At 35.2% G+C, this 12,252-nt stretch overlaps 1 long non-coding RNA gene across 1 annotated transcript; it reads right to left on the reverse strand.

Annotated features, from left to right (window-relative positions):
* Window positions 1–8,169: 8,169 nt before the first annotated feature.
* On the reverse strand, window positions 8,170–10,135 carry LOC121983171. The gene is made up of 2 exons (XR_006112411.1): window positions 9,900–10,135; window positions 8,170–8,427 (listed from the first exon to the last, which is right to left on the reverse strand). It is a non-coding gene; the product is annotated as an uncharacterized LOC121983171 (long non-coding RNA).
* Window positions 10,136–12,252: the final 2,117 nt, after the last annotated feature.

The following is a 12,252-nucleotide window of genomic DNA, read 5'->3' on the forward strand; positions in this document are numbered from 1 at the left end:
GGACGTCGTGTGGGCTACGATCTACCAAGACGAGAATCCACCCAAGCCTTCTTCTTCCTTTCAAGTTTCGGCCACCAACTTTCTCCTAGAGATGATGAAGTTCGGCCACCAACTTTCCTCCAAGGGATGCTAGACAAGAGAACCTCCTTCTCTTCTTCTTCTCCTTCAAGCAACCGACCATCAATGGATCTCCACACCAATTATGCCGCCGGTTACCAAGAGGGAAAACAAAGGAGAAAAGAGAAAGAGTAAGGGTCGACCACCACCAAGGAAGAGAGGAGAGGAATAGAAGATGTATTATTCTAAGGTGAGGCACCTCTACCCTCTCTTTTATATTCCTTGGTCTTGGCAAATAAGGAAAGTTTTAAACATAATTAAAACTTCCTTATATTCCTTGCCAATGACTAAAAAGGAAAGTTTTAAAACAAAAAATTAAAACTTCCTTTTCTTCTTGTCATGGCCGGCCACATGCTTGTTCTCCAAGCAAGGAAAGATTTTAAACAAAATTAAAATCTCTCTTTTAAAAATCCCTTTTGTGGATAGTTCTAAAAGGAATGTTTTATAAATTAAAATCTCTCTCTTTTAAATCCTTTTATGGATATCTATAAAAGATAAGATTTAAAATAAAACATGGTTTTAAGAAAGGAAAGTTTTATCAAAAAATTAAAATCTTTCTTTCACATTATAGATAACTACAAATAAGAAAAGATTTCAAATCTCTCTTTTATTCCTTTGTAGAAAGATATAAAAGGAAAAATTTTAAAAATTTAAAACTCTATTTTAAAACTAACATAAAAGGAAAGTTTTCAACAAAATAAAATTTTCCTTTTATTTCCTTTTATGACCGATCTAAAAAAGGAAAGTTTTATATTAAAATCGTCCTTTTAAATCCTTTTAATGAATCTCTATAAAAGGAAAGATTTTACAAAATAAAACTTTCTTTTGAATTCAATGTGGCCGACCACCCTTGCTTGGGCTCCAAGCTAGGGTCGGCCACAACTTGAACCCATCTAACCTTGGTTTGGCCGACCCTAGCTTGGGCTCCAAGCTTGGCTTGGCCGACCACCTTAAGGTGGGTAAGAAGTTGAGTTTGGGTGGATATAAGACTTTATAAATAAGAGGCTACAATAGGGACCAAGAGGATAAATTGGTTTTGGTCTCCCGATGAGCTTGAGCTTCCTGTGTTCGCCCCAAACACCCAACTCAAGTTTATCAATAATATCTCATTCCACTAAAGAGTTATTATTGCACTACCGCACCAATCACATATTACTATATGGGCTCCTTCTTATCATGAGTGTGTTAGTCTCCCTGTGTTTAAGATATTGAATGTCCACTAATTAAATGAGTTACTAACAACTCATTTAATTAATATCTAGCTCCAAGAGTAGTACCACTCAACCTTATCGTCATGTCAGACTAAGTCCACCTGCAGGGTTTACATGAAAATCCTTATGAGCTCCTTAAGGGGACATCATCAACCTAGTTTGCTAGGGCACAGTTTCATTCTATAATCAACAACACACCATATAAATAATATCATTTCCCAACTTATCGACCCTATTGATTTAACGAGCTAAATCACACCCTTTGATAAATTAAAGAAATAAATACTAAGTATATGTGCTTATTATTATATCATAATTAAGAGTACACACTTCCATAATAACAGAGGTATTGTTCTTTTATATAGTCAGTATAAAAAGATACTACCTCGATTGGTCCTGCTCAATACACTCATAGTGTACTAGTGTAATTTATTAGTCAAGATAAACTAATACCTAATTACATTACAACTACTCCAATGGTTTGTTCCATTCCATCTTGGTTGTGAGCAACTATTTATAATTTACAAGGATCTGATAACATGATCTTCTGTGTGTCTCCTCACACCATGTTATCTACAATATAAATTAAATGGACAACTACACTTAGCATAAATGTAGGCATTTGACCAATGCGATTCTTATATGTTTATACAAAAAGCTAGACTTTAGTATACACTCTAACATAAACTTGAAGAAGGAAAAAATTACGTCTAGATATTAATGACGCACATTAAAAACATATCATTAATACTATAAATATTTAATAACAATAACGGCATGCAAAAAAAAATGTGGAACCGCCACATCAGCGGCCCCCCTAGAGCCGGTCCCACGGATATGGAGGGAGGTAAATGCAGGTACACAGGTGGAAAGTGCATAGCGGAGACGTTAACCCCAGGCAGTGACACCCCGGGGATCGACCCCTGGACCTTTCAGCCACAGAACCATGCACTCCCCATCTGTGCTACGCCCTGGGGACAACAATAACGGCATGCAAGAATAGGCATGTTGTGAATACTTTTATTTATTATCAACAGCATGCAATATGCTGTGATTAGTTAAAAATAATAATAAAAAATAAAGTCATGTTAAAAAAATTAAATAAAAAACATAATGAAAAGAAAATTGTTGGTTAAAAAATTCAAATAAAGAAAAATTAAAGCTAAGTAAAAAAATGCAAGAAGTAGATAAAAAAACACCATTAAAAGAAAGTACAAATCATAGGTTAAAAAAACAACGTCGAAGTTGCCCGAAGCAATCATCGCAACAACTCTGCCTCTCCGCAACAGCTCTTTGCCTCTTTGTACTAGCCGTCGTCGGACTCCTCTCTACCTCTCTACACTCACCACCACTAGCCGTAAGACTCCTCTCTGCCTCTCTGCACTGATCGTCGCCGCTCACAGGACTCCACTCTGGTTCTTCACACTCGCCGTTGTCTGATACAAGACTTCCATGTATCTACATCATAGGACCACAGCAAGAGTAAGCAAACCTTCTGCTAACCACTCCACACTCTGCATCAAGCCAAAAGCTCAAAGCCAAAGGTAACGCTAATCTCTAAGTCCCTAAACTTATTTGGCCGATACTGCTTGATACTTTTACTTTTTGTGAACTTTGTTCAGATTTGATTATTGTACACTTACAAAGTATGAACACTTAAATGTTCGTTTTAGAAATGGATCAAAGATGAGAGCATTTTAGAAATGATTTTGGAGTTCAGTGTCTCAAATTGTTTTTTTTTCTCTTAAACTCTTCCTGCAGCACAGATTAATTCTGGTTTAACAGAACTGGTTAGGGATGATCGATTCTATACAGTGCGGTGGAGAAGTTGGATTAATAATTACAATTTCATATCCTCTTTTTTGTGAGTGATTTAAGTAAAAGATTTTTGTTATTTTGATTGCTTAATACTTCGATTTGTCCTGTGATAATTGCACTTCAAGAGCCATTCCTTTCTTCCTTATAAAATGATCAGGTATTTTACTAGTTTCAATTCACAAGCACGCTATTTATGGTATAATTCAACACCTCCCATTTTCTTATCTTGATGGCATAATTTAACACCTTCCATTTTCTTATCTTAATTTGGAACACGTTAATTAGTTTAGAATTAACTAATCTTGTGTTCTATATGTATATATTAATACAATTCTATTAGTTATGCCACCCTTGCTCTACCTAAAATGCGCATTATTTAGTTCTCATTATTGATATATTTTGTTTGATCTTTTGACACTAGTATATATCATTAGAGTCAATGATTGATATGGGTAACAAGAATGAACAGATGAAAAAATAATGGTTAAATATATTAAACTAAAAAAGAAAAAATAAACAAATTAACAGTCTTTCAAGTGTGTGAATAATACTTTGACATGGCTAGTAAATACTACTTTGACACATGATATTTATTTGTTTAAAATATAATGATGTAGGACTCAATTTTTTATATTTAAGTTTTTTATTTATTATGTGGCATTTTCTTATACATATATATTTTGATAAAATCTCATAATTATTTCATACAAATGAAAAAGATTTATTCACGAGATGGATAAGGAATGGATGCATCTGCATTCAAGGCTTTATTACACAAGCTAGGAACTATGCAAAAACACGTGAACTAATTTTATATCCTTGCAAGCATTGGAAAAATAAGAAGTATATGAAATTTGACCAAGTGTACGACCACTTAATTATTAAGGGGTTTGATCCTTCTTACACTATTTGGGTCTTCCATGGTGAAACTTATAACTCACAATCTCAAGGTGAAGGTAGTTCAAGAGGAGTTTAGAAAGAGGGTGAATGTAGAGAGGCATATCACTTATATAAGGATGTTTTGTGCCAGAAGAAAAGGTTGGACACACTATGTCTGAGGCAAAAGATTATGAGTTTGATGATTTATTAGAAGATGTAGAAACACCTCCCTTTCTTGGTTGTACAATTTATACAAAATTCTCAATAGTTGTCACGCTATACGATTACAAGTCTACTAATGGTCACACAGATAATAGTTTCAATGAGTTCCTCAAAAATATTAGGTGACATGCTTTCAGAAAACAACACACTTCCAGAAATTGCTTACACGATGAGAAAATTATTGAAACCATTTGATTTAAGATACATGAAAATTCATACTTACCCAAATGATTGTTGTCTATTTAGAAAAGAGCTTAAAGATTTGGACTCATGTCCAAAGTGTGGTTCCTCAAGATGGAAGATAGACAAAGTCATCGCCAAAATTTGTAAAGGAGTTCCTAAGAAGGTCCTACGATATTTTCCAGTGATACCAAGATTGAAAAGGATGTTTAAATCAAAAGAAAAGGTTGAAGAGTTGATTTAGAACTCGAACCACAAAAGTCAAGATCATATGATGCGTTATCCAGTTGATTCAGTGGCTTAAGATACAATAGATCATAAGTGGCCAGATTTTGCATCAAATCCTAGAAATCTCCACCTTTGTCTTGCAATAGATGGATCCAATCCTTTTGGTGACCTTAGTTCTAGATATAGTTGTTGGCATGTTATTTTGGTCAATTATAACCTTCCTCCATTGATGTGCATGCAAAGGAAAATCTTATGCTAACATTACTGATTCCAGGTTCGAAGCAATCGGGAAATGATATAGATGTATACTTAGAACCCCTTGTGGAGGATTTAAAGGAGTTGTGGGATACAGGTGTGGAGGCGTATGATGCATTTAACAAGTTAATGTTCAATCTGATGGTTATTTTAATGTGGATAGGCAATGATTTTCTAGCTTACGAAAATCTAATTGGATGTGCCACAAAAGGAAACCTCAGTTGCCCAATATGTGGTGAAGACATATGTTCTATGTGGCTTAAGTATAGTAGAAAGTTTGCATACTTAGGCCACAGGAGATTTCTTGCTCCCAATCATCCATTTCATTAAAAAAAGTGGTTTATGTTGGTGCAAGGAGAAACAGATGATCGAACCTATTTTTTGATAATAGCAAAGAGGTTCAAAGTCAAGTTGTCTTGTTGTCTAACAAGTTAAACTAAGTGCGCAGGAAAGTCATAAGTGATCTTAGGTAAAGGAAAGTCCTAGCTATGGTTAAACAGGTGGAAAGTCCTAGCTACGATTAGGCAACTAAGTCCTGGTCTGAGAGATCAGGCGAAGTCTTGGCGGGTCAAGGACTTTGGGCAAAATCCTAGAGTCGAGGACTCTAGGTAAAAATTCTGAGGGTCACGGACACCAGGTAGAAGACTGAACAGGTCATGGAGCAAATGTTCAACATGAAGTCCTAAAGTCTCAGACGTTGAGCAAAAGTCCAAATGGTATAGAGGACCGGTATGGCAAAAGATAATTTCTCCAGAGAGAAGTAGGTGAAGACGTGTTCCTCATAGAAGGAATAGTAGGTGTCAGTCCGATCTAAAGTTTCAACGAAACTCAAAGTCAAGACCGAACAGTCCAAAGGCTATCAAATCTTATCATTCTTCACAGATTATTTGCTGGGACTAACCTTGTTTTATAGAAAAATAAGTTAGCAAAAAAAGGTGGTCTGGGCACCCAGAGGGAGTCTGGGCGCTCAGAGCTGCTCTGGGCGCACGGGAAGTCTTCACTCCGGCGAGGCGCCTGGCCAGGCGCCCTCGCGGTCCAGCGCCCAGAGTTGTTCTTATTGGTTGCTACTCGGAATACTGTCCTAGTTCCCCTGTATAAAAATTTGTACAAGCATAGAACTATCCTAGCTACCCATGTGCTCTACTGAAGTTAAATTTGGATTGCAAACGATGCTTAACATTATTAATCCAAATTGTCCTTCAGAAGTTAAACTTGGATTGGAAACAATACTTAATATTTTAATTTCAAGTTTAACTGATGTGATCTTCCTAAGTTAAACCATATTATAGAAGTTATCAAATATCTATTTCAAAGATCGACCTCCAGGTTAAATATGACGAGGCACTAGGCCTTCTTAGGTATGAGATCATCCACCACTTCCTAGACAAAGTTTCACAAAGAAATCAGATATTTAACTTTTTGCAGTAAACTAGGTTTAACTATAGAGACCTCAATAGACACACAATATCGAAACATGAAATCGAACAATAAAATCGATAACAAAAACAATAACTTAAAACCGATAACCTCTTGTGTTTGATTTTTCAAGATCTATACAAAAGATGAACTAGTCATGATGCGGAAACTAATAACTAGTTATACCTTTTGTAGCTTATAAACCTCTTGATCTTCTATTGTATTCCTCTCCTTCTCTTGGATGTCGTGTGGGCGACTATCTTCCAAGATGAAATCCACTCAAGCTTCTTCTAAGGCTTCCAAGATCCAGCCACCAACTAACCTCCAAGGGATGCTAGACAAGAGAGCTTCCTTCTCTTCTTCTTCTCCTTCGAGCAACCAGCCACCAAGAGATCTCCACACAAGATACCGCCGACCACCAAGGATTGGAAGAGAGGAATAGAAGATGTGTTAATCTCATGAGGCACCCCTCCATCTATTTTATAATCCTTGGTCTTGGCAAAAAATGAACATTTTAAACATAATTAAAACTTCCTTATATTTCTTACCAATGATTAAAAAGAAAAGTTTTAAAATAAAAAATTAAAACTTCCTTTTCTTCTTGTCATGGTCGACCACCTCCTTGTGCTCCAAATAAGGAAAGTTTTAAATACAAAATTAAAACTTCCTTATTTGTTTCTGGTAAGAAATTTTAATTAAAAAATTTCTCTTTTAAATCCCTTGTTGGTTATAAAAGGAAAATTTTATAAATTAAAATCTCTCTTTTAAAATATGTGGATGGTTACCAAAAAAAGAAAGTTTTATCAAAAATTAAAATCTTTCTTTTAACTACAAATAAAGAAAGATATCAAACCTTTCTCTTAATCCTTTGTAGAAAGCTATAAAAGAAAAGATTTAAAATTTTAAAAACTCTCTTTTAAAACCATGGCTTCCACAAAAGGAAAAATTTAAAAAAATTAAAATACCCTTTTAATGTGATGTGGTCGAACACCTAGCTTGGGCTCCAAGCTTGGCCGGCCATATAACATGGCTCCAATTCTTGGCTTGGCCGACCCTAGCTTGGGCTCCAAGCTTGGCTTGGCCGACCACCATAAGATGGGTAAGAGGCTTGACTTTAAGTAGATATAAGGCTTTATAAATAATAGGCTACAATAAGGACCGAGAGGAGAAATTGGTTTTGGTCTCCCGATGAGCTTGAGCTTCCCGTGTTCACCCCGAACACCCAACTCAAGTTCATCAATAATATCTCATTCCACTAAAGAGTTATTATTACACTACCGCACCAATCCCATATTACAATATTGGCTCCTTCTTATCATGAGTGTGTTAGTCTCCCTGTGTTTAAGATATCGAATGCCCACTAATTAAACGAGTTACTGACAACTCAATTAATATCTTAGCTCCAAGAATAGTACCACTCAACCTTATTGTCATATAGGACTAAGTCCACCTGCTGGGTTTACATGACAATCCTTATGATCTCCTCAAGGGGACATCATCAACCTAGATTACTAGGACACGATTTCATTCTATAATCAACAACACACCATATAAATAATATCATTTCCCAACTTATCGGGCCTATTGATTTAATGAATTAAATCGCACCCTTTGATAAATTAAAGAAATAAATATTAAGTATACGTGTTTGTTATTATATTATTGTAACGACCACCCTTCTTACTACTAGTCTGTAAGGGTGACCGTTACTAACTTAACTACTAACTCCCTAACGTGGTTAACGCTACCTACTTGACTACTAACTTTTTTTTTAAAACTATTGTCAGGCCTCGAGAGAGATTTCTGCTAGACAAAAATTTCGACAGCACCTCCCCTGTACCGGTGACAATAATCATGGATACATATATAACAATCATATTAAACAAACAACCACGCAGTTCTAATAAATATAAAACATAAAACATCTAAGAAGCTAAACCAAATCATCACATGGTGGCAAAAACTCCAATAGTCTAAATACAAGTCTTTATAGATTTCTAAAACTTAGTCCCAAGGCTTCCATAGTCCACACATCACACCTCCATCAGCTCCTTGTCGCCTTCCTTTCATACTTTAGTTTTTCCTTTATCTTTACCTTTATCTGCAGTAGGAGGAAAGTAGTATCTATAAGCATAAAGCTTAGTAAGCGCTATCTAACTCACAAAATCTCGATATGAAAAGCATGTGTACGAAATAAATTCGAAACATGATAAGAACTACTCATGCTTACTAAAAACAGCAAGTAAAGTATAACTAACTGAAATACTAAACATGTGAAGCTAGTCATGCTCATAAATAGCAGTAGAAAGTCTCAATGGCATGCTAATATAAAAGAACTAACTTGTTGAATTTAAAGAGATAGAAATGACTATCTTGCTGAAATAAAACTAAGACAGTTAACTTGCTGAAATTGAAACAAAAAGAACTATCTTGCTGATTTCTGAACTTAAATTAAGTTTATTTCTTTTGTTCCAAAAGCTTATATATATATATATATATATATATATATATATATATATATATATATATATATATATATATATATATATATACTTCAAAATAGATAATAAACTTCTTCTTGGGCCCGACATTGTACCACTTTGCGCGCATCCTTAATAAGAGTCGAGGTAGCTAATCCCGAAACTACTAAGGTACTTCTAGGCCTTGTGCCTAGGGGCATCTTGGAGCCCATCCCTTGGACTTTGTGTCCGGTACATGCCCTTTAAAAGTAAAATACTTTTTATCTTTAAATATTTCTTATAATAAAATGTCTTGGCATTTTAATAAGCACCTTGTGTGCCAAAATCCCTAAAGTCTTGACTTTGGAATCTTACTTAAGGCTTTAGCCTTTTTCTTTCTTTTCTTTATCTTTCTTTTACTTATCTTTTGGTAATTTAGTAGAGGATCATAACTAAATCCAAAAGTAGATCTGTTCATGCTAAATGAGGTAGTAAAGAAATTTAAATCTAAACTGCATACTATCCTAAACAAATTCTGCATGCTTTGTTAACAAAATTCTAAAATACTATAAATACATGCTATCCATGTTCATTGCATATCTATAAAAACTAAAACTATATATTGAACACGTGCTGTTCAAGTTCATTGCATATATATACAGAAAACTAAGCAAAGCAATAAGAAAATCTGCTTGTCTAACCGCAATAAGAAAATATGCTTGTCTAATAGCAATGGAAGCTACTGGTGAAGTAAAACAAAACATGTTTCAAAATCAAGCAAAAATGAAAGTCATGTTCTTCTTCTCTTGTTCATAATATAGGCAAATATTGATTGACTTTGTATGACCCCTTGGACTTATTCCGTATACAAATCACACACGTGCTTGGAATTAATGACTTAAATGTTAAACAAGGAAGTATCCACCTCAGTAAACAAAACAAACTAATCATTGCTCATTAAGGTTGATACGGATCAAAGAAGATTCCAAGTTTTCAATATTAAAGCACTCTTCATAAACCAAAACTAGAATGAACGCTGCTATTGTTCATTTCATAACAAAAATGCAAAACAAAACCCCGAGAGCTACTCCTACCGCAGGTGAGAAGCACTTACATCGCTGTTCTTGGACTTACAACCGAAAAGGAGGAGCTTCTAATGCTGCTAGGGTTTCGGATAGCTTGGATTTCGGCTCTTCTTCATGCTCACAGACTCTCCTCAACGATGGTGGTCACACACAGGTGAAGACCGGCCGGAAAAAGCCTAGCTCCGTCGCCCTTTTCGCCCGAACAGCGAAGTCGCCGCCGCCGTTCGCGAGAGAGAAGGAGAGGTTCGGGTGAGAAAAAAAAATAGGGTTCGGGAAAAACTTAAACCTCTTCTTTTAACTAAGATTTTTATTAATTATTATACCTTAAATACAATCCATTCTTTCCTTAATTAACAACAGCCGCTGGCACAGTTGGTTGGCTGCGTTTTGCTTAAGGCGCAGCTCACGGGTTCAAGTCTCGGCTGCAACCATTTTTCTTCCTATTTACTCCCTAATCATTAACTACTGCTTAACTAGAATATTTCTCCTTCTTAATAAGAAATGCCCGCTAGCACAGTTGGTTGGCCAACCTTTTACCGAATCAACGAGTCTCAGCTTCAATCCCTCAGCAGCGCACTTTTAATTCCAATTTATCTTAAACGTTCCAACTACTGCATATATACATTTCGCTCCCTATATGATTAACAAAAACTGTGTAGCTCAGCTGGTTGGGCTGGTTTTGCTTGGGTCAGTCTGACCCGAGATCGTGGGTTCGAATCTCACCTTCAACATTTTTTTTAAAAACTTCTTTCTTTTTGTAACCCTACTAAACGACCTCCAAAAATTACGTAAAAATACTCTAAAAATTCCTAAAAATCTCTAGAATATTTTAAAAGTATTTCCAAATATTTTTATGGACTTTTAGAACTTGAAATAGGGAAAATTTGGTCATTACAATTATGATTAAGAGTATGCACTTCCATAATAACAGAGGTCTTATTCTTTTATAGTCAGTATAAAAAGAACAACCTCAAATGGTCCTGCTCAATACACTCAGAGTGTACTAGTGTAACTCTATAGTTATGATAAACTAATATCAAATTACACTACAACCATTCCAATGATTTGTCCCATTTCATCTTAGTTGTGAGAAACTATTTATAATTTATAAGAAACTGATAACATGATCTTCTGTGTGTCTCCTCACACCATATTATCTACAATATAAATTAAATGGACAACTACACTTAACATAAATATAGACATTTGACCAATATGATTCTTATTTCAAAATAAATGTTTATATAAAAAACTAGAATTTTAGTATACACTCTAACAGCTCTAGGCACTTGGACGGCCGAAAGTATATCTTTGCAGCGAGCTAGAACAAGATGATTGGCGGACCTACGTCATGGTCCGGGCACCCAGAATAGGCTATAAAAAAAAGCTTTGACCAGTGGCTCAAGAATGACATTCTAAGCAACTTTCGCTTCTGTGTGCTGCTCTGATAAGGCCTCTACGACACCCAAAAGCTACTCCAATGACAACCACATTCAAGATCTGATTCTCCAAGTCGTCAGCATTATTTGTTATTGTTAAAGTTAATTGTTTAATTGTAATCATTGCTGTAACTCTCTGAATTGATAGTCATTGCCCAATGAAAGTGATCGACGATCATGAGCCTTGGAGTAGGAGTCGTCACAGGCTCCGAACTAAGTAAATCTTGGTGTGTTAGCATTGTTTGCTTTTCGTTTCTATCTTTATTCCGTTGCCCTTATCTCTTAAAATTTTATTTTAAAATGAATGTGAAATCTATGAGCGCTATTCACCCCCCCCCCCCTCTAGCGCGCATCAATCCTATAGTTTAATGGGAAAAAAGAGAGTAAAGGGAAACCTAGACCTTGGAATGAGTTAGAAATTGTCAATGCATTGAAAGATATTGAAAATGACTGCGGTAAAAAGAAAAAGGGTGAGACTGTCAACACTTTTAGGAAAAAGAGGAAGAAATAGGAGAGTTCAAAAGAGGTATAAAAACTAGTTCAAAGGTGGAAGAAAAAGTATTTTTTTTTTCAATTTGTCATATTGGAGTGTAAGTTATTTTCCACTCTATTCATTAACTTTTACAATTTGTTATTTTTTGTTCCTAAATTGTATTCTAATATTCTGAACTAACACTATAAAACATGTTAATGTTTACCTTTAGGGCCTCTTGCTACGTCATAACTTAGATAATGATGTATGTTGAAAAGAATATCTGCGAGAATATCAAATGCACATTGTTAAATTTGAAGGCAAAATCCAAAGATGGTGTGAATGCTCGTAAATATTCGGTACACTTAAAAATTAGACAAGAATTACATCCTTAAGAAAATGGAGAAAATAAATATCATTTTCCCACTCCACCGTACACATTATCTAAAAAAGAAATGGATGTGTTTTGCT

This window comes from Zingiber officinale, chromosome 5A (assembly GCF_018446385.1).
Source record: "Zingiber officinale cultivar Zhangliang chromosome 5A, Zo_v1.1, whole genome shotgun sequence".
NCBI lineage: Eukaryota > Viridiplantae > Streptophyta > Magnoliopsida > Zingiberales > Zingiberaceae > Zingiber > Zingiber officinale.